The 18593-nt window shown below is 46.4% G+C and overlaps 1 long non-coding RNA gene across 5 annotated transcripts in view; it reads right to left on the bottom strand.

The window, feature by feature from the left end:
- Positions 1-18593, bottom strand: part of LOC125174885 (uncharacterized) — a 128743-nt gene that overhangs the window by 15021 nt on the left and 95129 nt on the right. For 2 of the 5 annotated variants that reach the window (XR_007155590.1, XR_007155589.1), the window contains exon 1: positions 990-2316. This is a non-coding gene — a long non-coding RNA (uncharacterized LOC125174885). Of the gene's footprint in view, positions 1-989; positions 2317-3931; positions 6821-18593 lie in introns of those variants that run through there. The other 3 variants (XR_007155593.1, XR_007155592.1, XR_007155591.1) reach the window with 3 other exon arrangements.

The raw sequence follows: 18593 nt of genomic DNA, 5'->3' as shown, positions 1-18593 counted from the left end.
GTCCGTGCCTCTGGGGAAAGCCAGGTTCAGAAAGGACATTTTCCGGGTAAATACTTAGTATCAAGTAAAACAGTGGTTCTCAAAATGTCACCAGCATCAGCTTCACCTGGGAACTTGACCTGAAAATACATGGAGTAACACCCCCCGCCACCCACCCACCCAGCCCTGCTGAATCGGAAACTCTGGGCTGAGGCCCAGCCTTCGGCGTGTGAACCAGCCTTTATGGGATTCTGAAGTGCTTCAAGTTTGAGAACCACTAAAACACAGTGAAAGACAGGGGGACACCCCACTTTCAGTACCAAATGATAAAAGGGCACAGTAATGGAGTGCCCGTGCCCGCCATCCACAGCAGTGTGAAAAATAGGGCATTGACTATACGTCAAATAATAATGTGTTTTAAACCCACTTTTCTGATTTTTAAAAGTGAATCCTCAGGTGTTCTGGACTGTGGAAATCTGAACCTTCCCTTCTTCATCGTAATTAACATGCCCAGAACGTCCTTTGCTTTCTCCCAGCAGGGACATTGGAAGGTAAGGTATTTGCCACTGATTTAAAGGCTTGTGTTTTGGGTTTTTTCCCATGATTATTAAATTCTTAACACAGTGTAGGGCAAATTTTAAAGGCTTTATATTTCTTTAATCCGAGCTCACAAGCACCCCATTTTCAGGAGAACTGGAGGCAACGGGAGGTGAAGCAGCCTGCCCCCCTCCCCATCTCCCCAGGAGTAAGAGGCATATGCCTGCTAGAGCGGAGGTTGGAACCCAGGGTGTCCCTAGACCCATGGTCAGACCTGCTTTTGATTTGCTACCTCCATTAAGAACAGCTGGGACCAGGAAAGACTACCCATGCAGCTCAGCACCCTGTGTCTGAGCAGTGAAGAGCCATTTATGATTGGCAGCTAACTTGGGGAACCCCTGACTCCAAAATGTCATGCTATGAAGACAAAACCCTCCGGGCAGTCGTTTCAAATAAATTGGTTACTCTTTTACCTTGTTTTGTTTTTGATGAGAGTAGATTCGCTTGTCTCGTCTTGCTTATAGTCATCACTAGATGTTTACCTTAGGCCCCATGGATGGTGTTTTATGTAGGCCTTGTGCAAGCCACGGCCAAGGACACTTGCACCCCGTGCATCTGTCTTTTGGTAGGTACTGGCCCCATGGAAGTGGCTTAAAAAACAAAAAAAAGATAACAGTGATTTGAAGGTTTCCGTTCATTGTGTAACAAGGCAAAGGTCCCCACGTACTGCACTGAGCCTGTCTGCAGGAAAGCTGTGTGGACGCCTTTGCTGGGATTTCAGGAAGACTCTCCCAGACAGAACCCAAGTGGAAGGGTTACACTTTGCAGCATCGTGATTCTGTTTTTTATAGTTGGGAAAGTGGAGGTTCAAGGTCAGGTAACCTGCATTAGGCACAGCCCAGCCCTGTATTTCCAGAGCCACAGGCCTTTCTGCTCCAGGACAAAGACCCTGACCCGCTCCCCTGCTGGTATTTACTGCCTTGGGGGGGGGGGGGGGCGCAGGGGCTGGCGTGTGTCCTCTCAGTTGGGTACAGGCAGCTCCAGGAAGGGAGGCAGTAGTGTCATTCCTGTTTCTCAGGTGAGGAGCAGGCTTGGAAAGGTCAAGAAGTTTGCCAGTTCTCCCAGCTGGTGAGTGAAGAGTCAGGCTCAGAAGATGTCTTCTTCTGACCCTAATGGGCCCCCTCTTCCCCTCTACCCCACCGCAGGCTGCAACGTGGGACTGACTGCCTTCCAAACGTTCTAGCTGTCTTCAGCCTGAAACACTGGAGCTTGGGGAGAGAAGGCACTGGAAGTTGGGGGAAAAAAAACCGTGCCCTCCTGGGGCAAACCTCCAAGCTTGTTCCTTCAGGCCTGACTCAAGTGGAAGAAGTGTGTGTGTGTAATTGACTTTTTGTGAAACTCACTTAATTGTCTTCTGTCTCTGCCTGTACTGTTTCTTCTTGTACATCGCCTGGGGGAATACCCTTCAATGTTTAGAGCACAAAACAAATAACAGAAAAAAGGAAACACTGTTCCAGGAACAAACCATTCAAAATCAGAAGTATTACAGATGTATGGAATAGAATATGAAAGTCCCTTCTCCTCTTATCCCCAGAGATAACCACTTATTTTTTTAATGATTTTTATTTTTTATTTTTTTAGTTATTACAAAAGTCCTACACATTTATCAGTACATCAGAATGAATTAAAAGTAAATACATGCTGGGGCACCTGGGTGGCTCAGTCAGTTAAGGCTCTGACTTCAGCTCAGGTCGTGATCTCACAGTCAAGGGTTCAAACCCCTTGCTGGGCTCTGTGCTCACAGCTCAGAGCCTGGAGTCTGCTTCGAATTCTCTCTCTCTCTCTCTCTCTCTCTCTCTCCTCCCCCCCACTCCCTGCCCCCCCCCCACTTGTGCTCTGTTTCTCTCTCAGAAGTAAGCATTAAAAAAATACATGCTTCATTGCTCAGACTTTCTTGACAGGCACAGGTCTGAAACCACATCGATGCATACAGCTTACCTCATGGGTCACCAGGTCTCCCCACCATTGAGCCCCTTGATTTCTGACTCAGAGTAAATGGAATCGGCGAGGGCTGACCTGCAATCCTTTTGAAACAAATCAATCACTGGGTTCTGACCTTCAGTGCCCAGGGCCACCTGGAATCTGCCTCCTCTCCCCAGCCCGCCCCTCCCCTACCATGCTGCTTGCTGCCTGCCCGTAGGGCTTCCTTAGGCTCCCTTCCCCACAGAGTATTCTCTTTCCCCAGGTGACAGCTTGACTCCCTCCCTCCCCTGAATTTCCCACAGAATATGTGCCACTGGCCACAGCACACTCCTTCCCTCCTGTCTTCCTACCCTGTTCAGCCTTGTCTCCAAAGCCATATCACCTTCTGATTCTGACATAATTTACCTGTGATCTGATCTCCCACTATAACCCCCTGAGGGCAGTGATCACTGTCTGCTTTGCTTCTTGATAGATCCCCAGCACCCAGAACAGGTCCTGGCACACACTAGGTATTCAGTACGCGTTGGATGAGCAAATGTGGGCGCCACCTTTGCCAAGGCTGAGGAGTAAAGGGCCCCTCTACTGGCCCCCAGCTCCTGCACCCCAGCCCCCCTGCGCTGCTCACATGAGTGGCGTCCTCCCAGCTGAATCCAAATGGCCTTTAAGCGCTGGGAAGCTCAAGGTTCATCAAGTCCGGTGCTCTCATCTTACCGGTAAGGGTGATGAGGCCCACAGGCCAGGGCACTTGCCAAGGGGAAGAATGCCTTCCGTGGGCATTGTGGCCAGAGGCTGACGTGGACAAGCCCAGGAATTTTGGATGCATCTTGCCAAGCTTAGGGACACAGAAAATCGCTTCCGGGCTGCCTTCCTTGAGCTGACCAGATCAGGTTACCCCATTACTCACATGGTACCTCCTACTTCAAAACCCTTTATACTCGTAATTTAGCAAAGAATCAACTATGATTTTGCAATATCCTCTCTCTCTACCAAGCAGTAAGCTTCAGGAGCCTAGGGTCAGGGTCGAATTTGTTCTTGGCCTCCCCAGGACCTGGCACAATGCCCAGCACGTAGTGGGCGTTTTGAGGGACAGCTGACTCGCTGTCTCATGTAGTGCCTTAACACCTTCTCCATCCCGTAAAAGACATCCAGTGTCCCTCCTCCCAGAGCCACCAAACAAATTCACACACTACCGCCAAATAGATGACATCATCAGCTGGGAAAGAAAGTGTCTTTGTGAAGACGTCCCTGTTTCTCTCTGTGGAGTGGTAGGAGTGACCTAGGACTTAGGGAAGAGACCTAAATTCTGTTAGTAGCAGCCAAAAGCATTCATAACTTGTCTAACCAGAACTGTTACAGAATTATCACCCATCACAAGAAGCCTGGAGGTGGAGAGTCCAGGGTTGATGCAGTGTTTCAAAAACCCAGGCCATACCTTTCTGGTCCATCACCTGATGCTCACGAGGCATCACTGCCACATTCCGGGAGGAAGAAAGGGGAAGCGTAAGGACCAGAAATACGCCTCCATTTATCAGGAGACAGCTCTCCCAGAATCCTCCGCAGAGCTGACTTCCACTTACATCTCATTGGCTGGAACTGCATGACGTGGCCACACTGGCAGAGCGCCTAGAGGAGGTAAAGATTCAACCACTGGGAGTGGACAAGCTGAAGCAATGAGGGAAAATAGGTATAATAGCTGTAGAATTAGCCAGCAGCATCTGCCAAGACTACAAAGTTATTTTTTAATATCACCGTTTCTGTGGGCTTTCTTATTGCAAAAGCAATGAGTACACATTGTTACTTCAGAAAAGATTTAAAAATGTCTACAGTCCCATCACACAGAAGTAACCACTGCTTATGCCTGGCTTATTATTCTTCCAGTTCTTTGTATCTTTCAACATGGACAAAACCACACTATGGGTTGCTCTGTAATTAGCCTTTTCACTTGATACAGTGAAAAGTCCTTCCAAATCATTAAACATGCTTTGCAGAATCATATCCTATGTCTGTGTGTTCCATTGAATTAGGTGCCGTGATTTGCTTCTTTGGCCCCTTCATGTGGCGCCTTTTGGGGTTTGTAAGGGTGCGATGTGACAAACCAACACTTATAGCTAAATCTCTGCTCAGCAGCCCCCCTTCTCAGAAGGGGTCAGGAGAGAATAGTCTTGGACATGCACAGTCCTGAGAGCTTTGAGGGCCCCTGCCAAGTGGCCTCCCTGGATGGGTTGTTCCAATGTACCCCCCCTTCCAGCAGATCCAACACCCATTTCTCTCCACACTTTTCACCAACACTGACAAGATAGACTGGGGGAACAGGGGCAGTAGCCGGACACGGCCCCCTCTTTTCCCAGAGGAAGTTACAGAGGAAGCACTTGCACTACGGCTCAGCCAGCCCTGGAACCCGGGCCTTGGCACTGCATTGTGCCCCCTCCTAGAGCACCCATGGGGTAGAGAGAAGCACTGGGATGCAGGAGAGTCTGCGGGGTCTCAGGAGGCAGGAAGTGTGACAAGCATTGTCAAGAAGGGCGGGCCAAGCCCAGGAGGCCTTGGGGGCACAGTGCCCCATAGGTCATGGGTGTGGGCAGTCCTGGGTCTGGGAGTCACCCTGGGCAGATAGATTTGTTTCTGACTCAGCACTGCAGTGCCACTCGAGCTGTGGGACCCTAAGCTGCTCACTTCCTTGTCTCTGGGACCAGTAAAATGGAGAAATAGGGCTCATATCCGGGTCCTCTTGCCAGCCATTCATGCCTATTATGAACTGAATTGTCTCCTTTAAAGTTCGTATGTTGGAGCCCTAACCTCCAGTGCCTTAGAATGGGACTGTATTTGGAGATTGGACATTTAGGGGGATAATTACAGTTAAATGAGGTCGTAAGGGTGGGCCTTGATCTGATAGGACTGGTATCCTTATAAGAAGAGGTAGAGACACCAGATCTCTCTTCCTGACTAGGCACAGAATAAAGGCCACGCGAGGACACGGCAAGAAGTTGGCTGTCTATCAACCAAGAGGCCTCAGAAGAAACCAAACCTGCCATAGCTTTGATCTTGGACGTCCAGGCTCCAGAACTGCAAGAAATAGATTCCTGTGGTTTAAGGCCCATCGTCTGTGCTATTTTGTTAGGGCAGCCCAAGCCGACTAAGATGGTGCCCCCACAGGCATCGGGCTTGATGCTGCTTCTCCTTCATTCTGAGCCACAAGTATCAGATACCCTGAAACTGGAGGGAGAGTCTTTCCAAGCCTTGAATACTTGGTGTGACAGATGCTGCGGATGCCCATGCATTATCCAGATGGACTCTGGTTCCCGTGGCCATCATGGGCAGTTCCCTGCATGGTGACTACATCCCCTCTCAAGCTCTGTACCTGAAGCTCTTTGTGGTGCCCCTGGAGCCTGCTCAGCCTCTATGCGGGCCACATCTGCCAGGAGGTGGCAGGGAGCCAGTGCCCGTGGGGCTGTCTTCCACGAATGAGGAATAGAAGTCAAAATGGTCCCAATATTCTGCACAGTTCCTCAGACAGTCCCCAGCAGGTTCAAGCACATGTTGACTGGCTCACCGATGTTTCTTTATTGGCTCATACTTTATTTATTGGCCCTTTATTGGCTCATACTCTTCCTCTCTGTAATTCCTCCTTCCGGAGATCACCTCTCAGACCTCTTAGGTGCATATGCATACACACTATCGAGATAAACGTATACTTTGGGGACAACGAACAGCACTGTAGCTGCAGAGCCCAAGTTCTTATCACAGGGATGATGGCTGCTGAAGCAGTGGCGACCACCACAGAACATTGAACCAGGAGTCTTCAAATCCCAGCTCTGTCTGCCTCTCACTAGCAGGGCCGTCTCAGGGCAAACACCAATGTAGGTCTCCACATCATCAACTGTGGGAGTGGAAATAACACCAGCCTCACAGAACTGATGAGAGGCCTGAGGAAGATAATGTGGGAAAAGAGCCTGGCCCACAGTGTGCATTCGGCAGAAGGAAGCCACCGTCTCTTTCTGAGGCAGCTATGAAGTTGTACCGCTCAGGTCTGGCTTCCAGAAAGAACTCACTGCTCTGTTGCTAGGAGTACAGCAAGCTGACGGCAACCAGCTGTAGTGCCTTCGGCTGCGCCTCAGTCTCTGAGCAGAGGCCCTGCCCTTTGCAGGCAGCCCCCCAGCCCATGACTGAGCACAGCAGAGTCCTGAGGCCAGCCCTTTCCTTGTGGTATAGAATTTCTCTGAGGAGAAATCTTTGCTCAGGAGCTCTTCATTAGACCAGCTGGAGCTCCATCAGACCCGCGTGACAGTCAGAAGTTCTCCTGCCCAATCCTGCTGCCTCCCCTTTTTACCCTTCACAGTTATCCACCCCCTTCCCTCCCCCAGCCATTACCCCCCAAAACCTCTCTCACTCCTACTCCCTCCCAGGTGGGTCCTCTCAAGGGATGGTGGTAAGGCATCTTTCCCTTCCTCTCTTATTTCGAATAGACCTATTACAGGAAATAGCAACAAAGAGAGGCTTTCATAGGGTTCCATGTGAAGGTCTCTAGTCTTTTGGTTCCAAAAAATTAGGATCACTCAGGACTCTTTCATTGCAAGCGACAGACCCTAGTTAATGTAATAGGAAAATGAACAAGAGTTTATTGGAATGCTATGGAATACTCAGAGTTATTTAAGGAAAAGCTATAAAGAACCAGGCTCCAAAAGGACAAGGGCCCAACAGCTCACCATCTCCTAGAATTATGAGCTCTTTTTTTTTTTTTAACAGGACACCACTGTTGACATAAAGAAGTTCTAGTCAAATTTTAGTCTTTGTAACACCCTACTTAGGGTTCAAATGCTGGGGAGAAGGTGTCTAATCGGCCCAAAAGGTGGTGGAGCGCCTTGAGAAGCAACTCTTCTCTTACTGATGGACAGAACCACTGACTCTGAATCCAAAGCAAGACCAAGGTGTCATTAGGTGGTGAATGGGTCTGCCATGTGGCTGTTAGCTTTGATATAACTGAATGGGAGAAGAAGCAATACCCACCCTGCCCCAAATCATGCCAGGAGCCCAAAAGCAATGCATTGCCAATATATCTCCACCTGTTTGCTCCTGCCCAACCACCATCCATTCCTTCCCTCAGTGTTTTCGAGTTTCTTGGGTTCAATATCATTGCACCTAATTTTAACGTTTTCATCCCCACGAAGTGTCAGAGATGCAGTCAAGAAGGGCCTACCCAAACTATTTCAAAAATTCTTGCCTGGCATACAGTAAACTGCCTCCCTTTCCTCTGAAAGAAAACCACCACTTCCCCTTGCAACCCCTCCCTCCACTCTCCACCCTGAAGAAAGATGTGTTTTTAATGCTTATTTATTTATTTTGAGAGAGAGCATGCATTTGAGCTGGGGAGGGACAGAGAGACAGAGAGGGAGAGAGAGAGAATCCCAAGCAGGCTCTGCACCATCAGCCCAGAGCCAGACATGGGGCTTGATCTCAGGAACCAGGAGAACTTGAGCTGAAATGAAGAGTCCAATGTGCTTAACTGACTGAGCCACCCAGGTGTCCCTGAAAGACATTCTTGATAGCACCAACTGAATCCTCAGGCCCTCTGGAATTCTGCCACCTTTGAAAGGTCTGGGATTTAGTAATATCTTTAATGTATATTTATTTTTGAGAGGGAGGGACACAGAGTGCAAGCAGGAGAGGGGTAGAGAGAGAGAGGGAGACACAGAATGCGAAGCAGGCTCCAGGCTCTGAGCTGTCAGCACAGAGCCCGATGCGGGGCTCACACCCATGAACCATGAGATCATGACCTGAGCCGAAGTGGGACGCTCAATCAACTGAGCCACCCAGGTGCCCCTAGTAACAACATCTTTAAAGGCTATTTCACATTCCTCTAACTTTTCAGATTAAGCTCCTTATCCCAACCCTAAAGCATGTTTGAGAGTTGAGGAAATTCATTACCATGCAGAAGGCTGCCAGCTGGGCCAGGAGGCCCGGCAGCAGGTGATGTGGTGCCCTGCCCACATCCTCTAGGCAGGGACTCACGTTCAAATGCTGAAGTCTGCTGCCTGCCAACACCTGCGATTCTCTGCCTAAGGACTTTTGTGGGGTTTTGTTTCCGTTCTGACTGCTCACAGGTCAAGCTGCAGGTAGAGAATTACACCCCTGGGAGCAGCCCTCACCCAAAGATAGAGGGGGATTTGCTAGACAAACCCACCAGCCTCCTTGCCCCTTAGGAGGGTGACTCGGTCTCCCAAAGTTCCTCGGGGGACAACCCCCTGCCCTGAGCTCTCCTTACCGGGAGCAGTCATTTCTGACAACTCACCTTTACCAGCTTCCCCTTCCCTGCCTCATTCCCCATTCTACTGGTGACTCCTTGGATCGCCTCCCCCCAAATTACTTGCACATAAATCTTGGTCTCAGTGTGTGTTCCCCTAGAGGTAGACCTCAAGACAAAGCCATCTTTGAAACAGTTAAAGTTTCTCTCAGAAAGACTTGGAGAACAGCAGCACCCCTGCGCTGCTGGCGGAGGTGCGGGAAGCAGGCGCTAGGCAGAGCCCCGCACCAGCTGGGGAAATCCGGACGCGCAAGCTACCGCCTTCTCCCCTGCACCAGCCAGGAGCCCCGCCTCCGTGCACAGATGCAGGTTGTGCCCTCCAGGCCTGGGGGGAGCCAGGAGGCTGCTTCTGGGAATAGAAGGGGTGCAGATGCCAACAGCCCTTCACTGCCTATAGGCGTATTTCACACTGACAGACTACCGGGGGTGTAGGACTATTTTTATTTAAAACACCGGTTGCCATGGTAACATCCACATGACCCAATACTTATTCTAAGTCACACAGAAAATACCCTTGGGAAGGGAGAGAGAGAAGCCCCATGAGAATGCAGTGCAGCTCTGGGATTCAAACAGCAAAGCGGCAGCTCCTGGGCAAGAGGAGGCCACCCCAGCTCCTGTGTCTGAGCTCATGCTCCTGCACCCGGCCGAGTTCTCCAGGACTCTCACTTCGCCATCAGGGAAGAGGTGTAAAGGCATGTGAGGAGTGCTAGCACCTGCCCACCTGCCGTAGCTCCTCCTGGAAGGTCAGAAGTTTCGTCTGGAGTGACCTATTTCACCAGTCAAGACGGGTGCTAAGAATGGGCCCTGGGCACAGGGTGGGGATGCTGGCAGGGGGACCCGCGCCCAGCCCTGCTCAGTGTTCCAATGCCTGCTCGGGCTGTAGGGAGTTTACAGGGCCGTGCATAGGCCCTGCGGCAGAAGAATGGGGGTTGGGAAGGCAAGGCCTGTGCGCCACGTGTAGAGCACCTGCAAGGAGGAAAGGAAACCATGGGAAAAGTGCTGGCTCTTAAGAACCAGAAGGAGAGCTCATCCTACAGCAGCCTCCACCTGCGTACCTCCCTGACCCGGGCGGCACTTCGGCCTCTGCACACCTTTAGTGGGTTTTTACCTCCCCAGTAGCATAATCCCAGGCTGGCAATGTTAACATCTGAGGCCCTCAGAGACACAGAGGACCCAGGGGTCCCCAAAAGACCTGCCAGGGACTGGCCAGAGGCCACGCAGCTGTGGTGGGTCAGTGTAGTAATTTGCATAATTCATAATTGTTAACATTACTATGGGTGGGGTGGATGTGGGCCACCCTTGAGGACCCCCAACTGGACAAAGGACACCATACCTTTCCCCTCCCCCAGGCGATTCAATAGTGATTACAATAAAAACAACAGCTCACACTGATTGAACACTTAATGTATGAGAGTATCTGGCTCGTTTGACCCTCACAGTGACCTTCAAGGGACCACTGTAACACACAGTCTGCAGATGACAACCTCCAGTTCCCCATCACTGAGCTTAAGTAACCTGCTCAAGCAGCTGCTATGCAATAGAGCCTCGACCTGAACGCGGATCTGATTCCTCAATAAGTGCTTTTTTCTCCACGTCACGCTGTGAAAGTAACCGACTGAGACTGCCTTGACCGGGACGATGGCGGCAGAGGAGCAGAGAGAGGTGTGCACGGAAGCAGAGAAAGTCTCCGTTTCCTCATCTTTCAAATGGAAGTGATGTGCACCTATAGCCGATGCTGCCGGTGTCCCTCTCATAGCCACTCAGCTTCCTCAGCAGGCTGCCTAGAGATGATTTCCCCAAGTCCACTCCTTCCTACCTGACAGTGTCCTCCAGCCACAGCGGTGGGCTTAACTGAACACGTGGGGCAGGCCACACGTGTCCAAGAGTTAACGCTCTAGAGGCAGCCTCAACCAGTGAGGATGGGGCTGGTAAAGGTTCTTTCAAAGGCTCCCTATTGGGCTAGAGCCCTGGGTGTCCACTGTGTAACCTGCACCTTCATGCCCCAAATATCCATTTTCCTCCCTTCTCTGTCTCACTTCCCCATACCGTCACCGTGTTTCCCGGGATCACCTCCCAAATAAAGCACCTGAGTCCTTGTCTCAGGATCTGCTTTGCAGAGAACCCAATGTAAGACACGACCTCCTGTGGTTCAGGGAAGATTGAGAATGCATGCCAAGCTCTGAGCACAAGGAACACTTTAATGGCATCTAATATCTCTTGTTATATATAATATGTACTTGGGGAATAGAGTGGCATTTGGCTGTGAATTTACTTTGTACATTTTGGGCTGTACATTCCTTAAACTAGAAATTCCTAATCTGGGATTCAGTTTGGCTGTGGTGACCATCCACCAAATTCTTGATCCTCCTCGCATGGATCACTGGGAAAGACTACCTTCTATATCAGTTTTTCTAGTAAAATTTCCTTATAGCCCAAAGGACAGGTTGCATAGAGTCGATAAAGCCTCAGACAAAACTGTAATTGATCTCTTCTGTCACCCTGCAGGCTCATGGCGCCTTATTGCTGCCCAAAGAGAAACCTGCCCCTGACACAGGAGAGCCCCTGTGCTTCCTCGATCTCACTTTACCTGAAATAAAGCTACGCTGTGAACAAGCTTGAACTGATATTCTCCGTCGCGGTCAGCCCCTCAGAGGGAGCAGAGGGAGCATGCGTGCGCCCGGCTGCCCAGGGGACAGCTGGAAGCAGGTCATTCCTTTCCCTCACACTTCCACCAGGCTTCACGTTTCTTTTGAATATCCTGCTTTCAGCTGCAACTTTCATATGCCTTTTTAATTCTACTCCATAATGTATCCATATCTTAGAAAAATAGAATTGAGGCCACACCCCTGCCAACATGATGAATAGGAGTCACATTTCCTGACCTCTTGGTTTTATTTAAGCTGTTGGCTTTTGTGTCCTCTAATTCCACAGGCTGCTTTGTGTTTTCAGAAAAGAAAAAAAAAAGAAATCAGAACACATGTGACAGGATATTTGAATCAGAAAATTAAAAAGAGGTTTTCTCGTCCACCCACAGCACCCTCTCCTATTTAGAGCAGAGAGCCTCAAACTTTCGTTTAGATGAGAGCCACGGGGAAGGGAGGAGCTTTTCAAATGCAGCTCCTTAGTCCCACTCCAGGAGGCTGATTTTAGGCTTTGAGATTCTTTTTTAAGCCAGGACGCTGGTCATTCCAATAAAGGTCATATTTGGACTTTCACTTTGTTCCTTTAAATCATAGTTTCTCAAAGAGAGGTGTCCCTAGAACACCCCTCTGTCCACCTCTGCCCTAAGCTCCCAGAGATGTTCAGCAGATCAGAGAATGCTGGTTCTTTGCCTGTCAAAGGCAAATAAACAGCTTGAAAATCTGATGCTTCACAAGGAATCATGTACCTCAAGGATTAAAAGCCCACAAATGAACCAGTTTGTTCATTTCTATTCTATTCTCCATGAATATGATTTTTTCAATCCATGATTATTTATAGATATCCTAGGACTATGAGCTACCTATCATGCACATTCCCTCAAGATGAAATTTATTACCTCAAATAGTAACAGAAAGAACACACGGACTGCCCCTTGGAGGTGTTTGGCATGGACATGGCAGATATAGATCCTGCAGAGAGAAGTCCTTGGAAGTTTCCTGACATCAGAAGGGGAACATCTCCACCTCCATCCAATATTCTTGGTTAATTCTGCTCAGAAATATTCCACCTGCACATTCCCCAGGCTTCTTGTTTGACACACAATGTCACCATTTGGATCAAGACTCAGGAAACGAAATAGCATCAAAATAACTAATAATGAAAGAATTTTTTCAAAAATTTCAGACACACACATAGTGATGCGGTGATCACCTTTCATCATGAACCAGTCTAGTGACACCATCCAGAGAGGTTAATCTATTAGTTCCTTATAAGCATCTAAGCAAAAGCTTGCTCCTTCACACTGGATCTCGAGGGAGACTTCAGGGGACAAGAGTCTATGCTTGTTGTAGACTATGTTGCAGATTTAACTATAGGAAGGGAAGGGAGTCAGGGAGCCCTGAAATTCCAGTTAGAAAGAGATCTTCAATACATTTCTGTCTTTACCAACCAATTCTGTCACAATTATGGAGGGAGCCATAGATCCACACACAAACATGGAGATAACCTCTCTTTAAGCCTGCTCAGTCCCAAAGGAGACATAGTTCCAGCCCACTTCTAGGAAGGAATCATTCTTATAATTAGAAGATTTGAGCACATTACTTTAACTTTTCCACCACGTATCCATCAGTTCCCATCAGATGGGTGTCCAGGAGCACTGCATCACTATTTCCACTGACTAGGGGAACAGAAAAGTGGGACGCAGAAGTGTTCCTTATCAAGCTAGTTTACCCCTGGGGGCCAATGGAGCTTAATGCCATCCCCAAGGCCACTCTGGGAGCTGGTATAGGACAAACACTTGAAAGAACTGGAGTATTTGTTACTTGAAGCCTACTCCCAGGGGCCGTTAATTCCTGGTAGACTCAGGCAGACCATAGGTGGGAAAAATGTCTTCTACCACCAGACTGAGTCCTCAGGTACCAAAATGTAGACTCAGGCAGCTGGAAGTCTGATGGCTGGCTGGTAAGAGCAAGGGGATGTGGATATCAGCAGGGAGAGCTACAGATTCTCAGTCTAAGAGAATTATTTGCCTCTTTTCTGTATCAAAGACTGCTTCCTATGGACAGTAAGATGAAGGAAAGGAAGCAAAGGAAGGAGGGAGAGAAAATCCACTCTTGTCACCATATTTCTAATGTAGCAAGGCAACTGGTATGAAAACATTGTGACATAATTTCACATGGAGCTAGAATGTACTGCTTTTTTAGAATATGAGTATAGCGGAGTGCCTGGGTGGCTCAGTTGGTTAAGCGTCCAACTTTTGGCTCAGGTCATGATCTCACAGTGTGTGAGTTTGGGCTCTGAGCCGGGCTCTGTGCTGACAGCTCAGAGCCTGGAGCCTACTTCAGATTCTGTGTCTCCCTCTCTCTTTGCCCCTCCCCTCCTCTCTCTCTCTTTCTTAAAAATAAATAAACATTTTAAAAATTAAAGAAAAAAAGAAAAGTTCAGGAAAATCTGTTTCCTATACACAGAAGTGACCTCCAAGTTGATAAACCTTAAGTAATAGACTCTTGGGACAGGTGGAAGATCCTGAGAAGTTTGGTGGTTACTAATTAGCAGCATAGGTTTTAAAAGGTTGGAAAACATTGCCAGTGTAAGTAAGGTCAAGAAGTTAAACACTATGTGGCCAAGGATCTGGGGGAGCGGATGAGAGCCACCTTGTGATTTAAAAAAAAAAAGAAGAAGAAGACACCCTAATGTAGAGCGTGTTGGGCAACCCAGGATCCTTTATGAAAACTAATCTGACACTGGGTTTTACTCTGGAAGGAACTTCAACCTGGACCCTTGCGTGTCATCCCCTCTTAGGGTGCTCTTAGTCTGACCCCCAAGAGGTACTGACCCCCCCCAAACACTCAGCTTCTCAGATGTATTCTGAGCTCCCCCAAAAGCAGATTCTGAGATAAGGTCTGTTTAAAGGTAGTTTATTTGTAGAGTTATATGAAGCATTAATGAGGTAGTAGGAAACAGAAAATGACAATAAAGGGTGCATTAATGAGCAGGTTGTTAGTGTGGGTAACTGGTCTCAGTCCTGCTGGGGACCTTCTGGGGAACCATATGGAATCCCTTTGGATGAAAAGCTGCACAATTGTTCCTAGGTCCCTGTCCCCCAGAGTCATGAGCTCTTTTGCACTTCTGGACTGACTGGAAGTGAAATTCCTACAGACCTCTCAGGTTTGGAGAAAGCTCAAAAGCAGAAAAGCACAAAGAAATTGTGGGGTCCACTCATGGCATCCCTGGAGGTTCATTGCTCAGATATCCTTCAATGAACCTGCTGCAATGCATCTCCTGCTGCTGCACCCTCTGATCTGCCACGACACTCACCCCAAAGCCATACTTTCCCTGGTTGCTTCCATCTAACAAGAGTACAACAGGGGCACTGGAATCAGGTCGCTCCTACCCAGTGCAGGACTTGTCTAAAGGGCAATCTCTGCACATGGACTCTCCATTGCCCTTGCCAAGATTCTCTCAGAACTACACTGTGGTCTGAGGAACTCCCTGCCTACTTTTGCTTCCTCCCCTTTATCCTTAACAGAAGTTTCCCTTTATAAACCTTTTGTTCATCTCACCCTGCTCTGACATCAGCCTCTAAGAGTACCTGAAGTGACACAAAGCTTTCAAAACCCTGTTAGTTGGTGTGGAGCTGTCCAGGGTTGTGGTGCTGAAATCAGAAGTAGGCCAAGGAGATACAGGAACAAAATATATCTGTGTTCTCTCTCCCTAGTTGTGAAACCATTAAATAGTGCAACATATTCCCTTGGTTATCCTTAGCCAGAGGAAGTATCTGGTACTTTCAAAAGACTTATTTAAATGCCATGAGGTATAAAATGAGGAGATTGCCACAAGACCACATAGAGTAGTTTCCATGGGTGCTGTTCCTAGAAACATGAATGCTGCTGAAATCTGCAAAGTCACTCTCACTTGTTCAAAGTTCCAAAACCAGAAGTAAGGTGGCTTCTACCCTTCTGATTGCCACCTTCCTACAAATATCTTACATCAGCAAAGCCTAACAGGAACCCAATTGGCAAGATTAACTGGAAATGCAGCTCCATATTTTCAGCCTTCAAAGTGCAGACTGGAAAGAAGAGTTACTGAGGTATATGAATGAGGCTGAAGGCCCACAGATGACTCCTGGGATGGAGGGCAACCTTTTAACGTCATCAGGTGGCACAGTCTCATGTGGGGTCAGGTGTCTTTGCCCCACAGAGGTGGTGAGGTAGAAAGGTGAGAATACTAAGCTTGGATTCTGTCAACCCCTGCTGGAGACCAGATGTGTGACCTGGGCAAGTAATATGAGTCTCAGCAACCTAGTTAGCAGAGGCAAGGCTGGGTCAGAGGTTCTCAAACAGTATTCCAAGGAACCCTAGGGTGCACAGACCTTTTAGAGGTTACTGAGAAGTGTGAAAGGGGAGAGGAGGCCAGGACCACCTGAACTAGAGTAACCCCACCTTTATCTGATTCTCATTCTAATGTTTTCCAAGATTTTCTCTGAAACTTAAAATAAAAAATTTGAAAAACTTATATCCAAGATTATTTTTAAGGCCTTTTCTATCCTTATCTTTTGAAAGTCTATGGGACTAGAACAAAATCTGGTTCCTGCCTCATAGAAGTATGTAAACTTTGGGAGCTACCTAACATCTCTGAATCACTCTTCTCATCTGCAAAATAATGACATCAATACTAAATAGATACTGTCAGGTGATATTCACACATGCCAATGCCACACCCATCCCCCTAAGAGAGTTACCATCAGTATCATTTTATTGTTGAGGAAGCTGAGGCCCAAAGAGCTTGGGGAACAAATCCCATTATGCAGCAAGGAAATAGCTCAATTTCCATCAGGCTCCAACATCTCTGTTTTCTGTACTACCTTCTGTTTTAGAATTCTATGAGGAAAAATAAAATGATAAATGCCATAATGTTTTAAAAATCATGACACAGGCATAAAGAGCTACTATTCTCTGGATGAAAAAATAAGACCCATCTATATTCTGCCTAGGAGAGATTCATTTCAGATGTAAGGACATATACAGACTGAAAGTTAAGGGATGAGAAAAAATATTCCATGAAAATTGAAACAAAAAAAAGTCTGGGGTGGCTATACTTATTTAAGAATTTAAAACAAAGACTGTAATAAGAGACAAAGAAGGACATTACACAATGGTAAACGGATCAATCCAACAACAGGATATAAAATTTGTAAATATTTATGCTCCCAAAGTAGAACATCTAAATATATAGAGCAAATATTAACAGAACTAAAGGGAGAAAGAGACAGCATTACAATAATGGCAGAGGATTTTAATACCCAATTTATATCAATGGATAGATCATTCAGAGAGAAATCAATAGGGAAACATTGGCCTTAAATGACACATTAGACAAGATGGACTTAACAGATATACACAGAACATTCCATTCAAAAAGCAATAGAACACATATTCTTCTCAAGTACACATAAAACATTCTCTATAATAGACTGCATGTTAGACCACAAAACAATTCTAAATAAGTTTGAGGAGATTGAAATCCTATCAAGCATCTTTTCAACCATGTCGTATGACACTAGAAATCAATTAAAAGAAGAAAACTGAAAAACTCACAAATATGTGGAGATAAAACAACATGCTTCTGAACAACCAATAGGTCAAAGAAATCAAAAGAGAGATTTAAAAAATATCTTGAGACAAATGAAAATGGAAACACAATATAACAAAACTCATGGTACACAGCAAAAGAAGTTCTAAGAGGGAAGGTCATAATGATAAATACCTCAAGAAACAAGTAAAATTTCAAGTAAACAACCTAGCTTTACACCTCAAAGAACTAGAAAAGGAAGAACAAACAAAGCTCAATGTTAGTAGAAGGCAGGAAAAAAAGCATCAGAATGAAAATAAATGAAATAGAGATTAAAAGGAAATAGGAAAGATCAATGAAACTAAGACCTATTCTTTGAAAAGATAACAAAATGGAAAAAACTTTAGACAGACTGACCAAAAAAAATAGAGAAGACTCAAAAAACAAAATCAACAATGAAATAGGAGACATCGCAACTGATACCACAGAAATACAAAGGATCAGGGGCACCTGGGTGACTCAGTTGGTTAAGTGTCTGACTCTTGATATCTGCTCAGGTAATGGTGTCATAATTCATGAGATCAAGCCCACAGTGGGTTCTGCACTGACAATGCAGAGCCTGCTTAGGATTCTCTCTCTCCCTCTCTCTGCCCCTCCCCCACTTGCTTGCTCTCTCTCAAAATAAATAAATAAACATTAAAAAAAAAGAAATAACAAAGGATCAGGAGAGACTACTATGGAAAATTATATGCCAAAAGTTGACAATCTTGAAAAAGTAGATGAATTCCTAAAAAACACAATCTTCCCAGACTGAATAATGAAGAAATAGCAAATATGAACAGATGGATTACTAGTAAGGAGATTGAATCAATAATCAAAACCTCTAAAGAAATAAAAATTTAGGACCAGACAGCTTCACTAGAGAATTCTACCAAACATTTAAAGAATTCCTACCAAACATTTTCAAACTCTTCCAAAAAATAGAAGGAGGAACACTTTCAAACTCATTAGTCCAGCATTACCTTGATACCAAAAGTAAACAAGAACTCCACAAGAAGACTAACTACAAGCCAATGTTCTTAATGAACATAGATGCAAAAACCCTCAACAAAATATTAGAAAAACGAATTCAACAGTACATTAAAAGGATCGTAAACCATGATCATGTGATAATTATTCCATGCAAAGATGCGAGGATGGTTCAACCTATAAATCAGTCAATGTGATACACATTAACAAAATGAAAGATAAAATCATGTGATCATCTTAACAAATGCAAAAGAAGCATTTGACAAAATTCAACATCCATTTATGATAAAAACCGAACAAAGTGCGTATAGAGAGAATGTACTTCAGCATAATAACAGTCGTTATGACAAATCCACAGCTAACAACACATTCAATGGTAAAAAGCAAAAAGCTTGGTTTCTAAGATCAGGAACAAGACAAAGATGCCCATTTTTGGCACTTTTATTCAACATAGTATTAGAAGTTTTAGCCAGAGCATTTAGGCATCCAAATAAGAATGGAAGAAGTAAAATTGTCACTATTTTCAGATGATGTTATACATAGAAAACCCTCAAGA

Source organism: Prionailurus viverrinus, chromosome C2 (genome assembly GCF_022837055.1).
Source record: "Prionailurus viverrinus isolate Anna chromosome C2, UM_Priviv_1.0, whole genome shotgun sequence".
Taxonomy (NCBI): Eukaryota; Metazoa; Chordata; class Mammalia; order Carnivora; family Felidae; genus Prionailurus; species Prionailurus viverrinus.
This window is presented reverse-complemented; position numbering and strand designations above follow the sequence as displayed.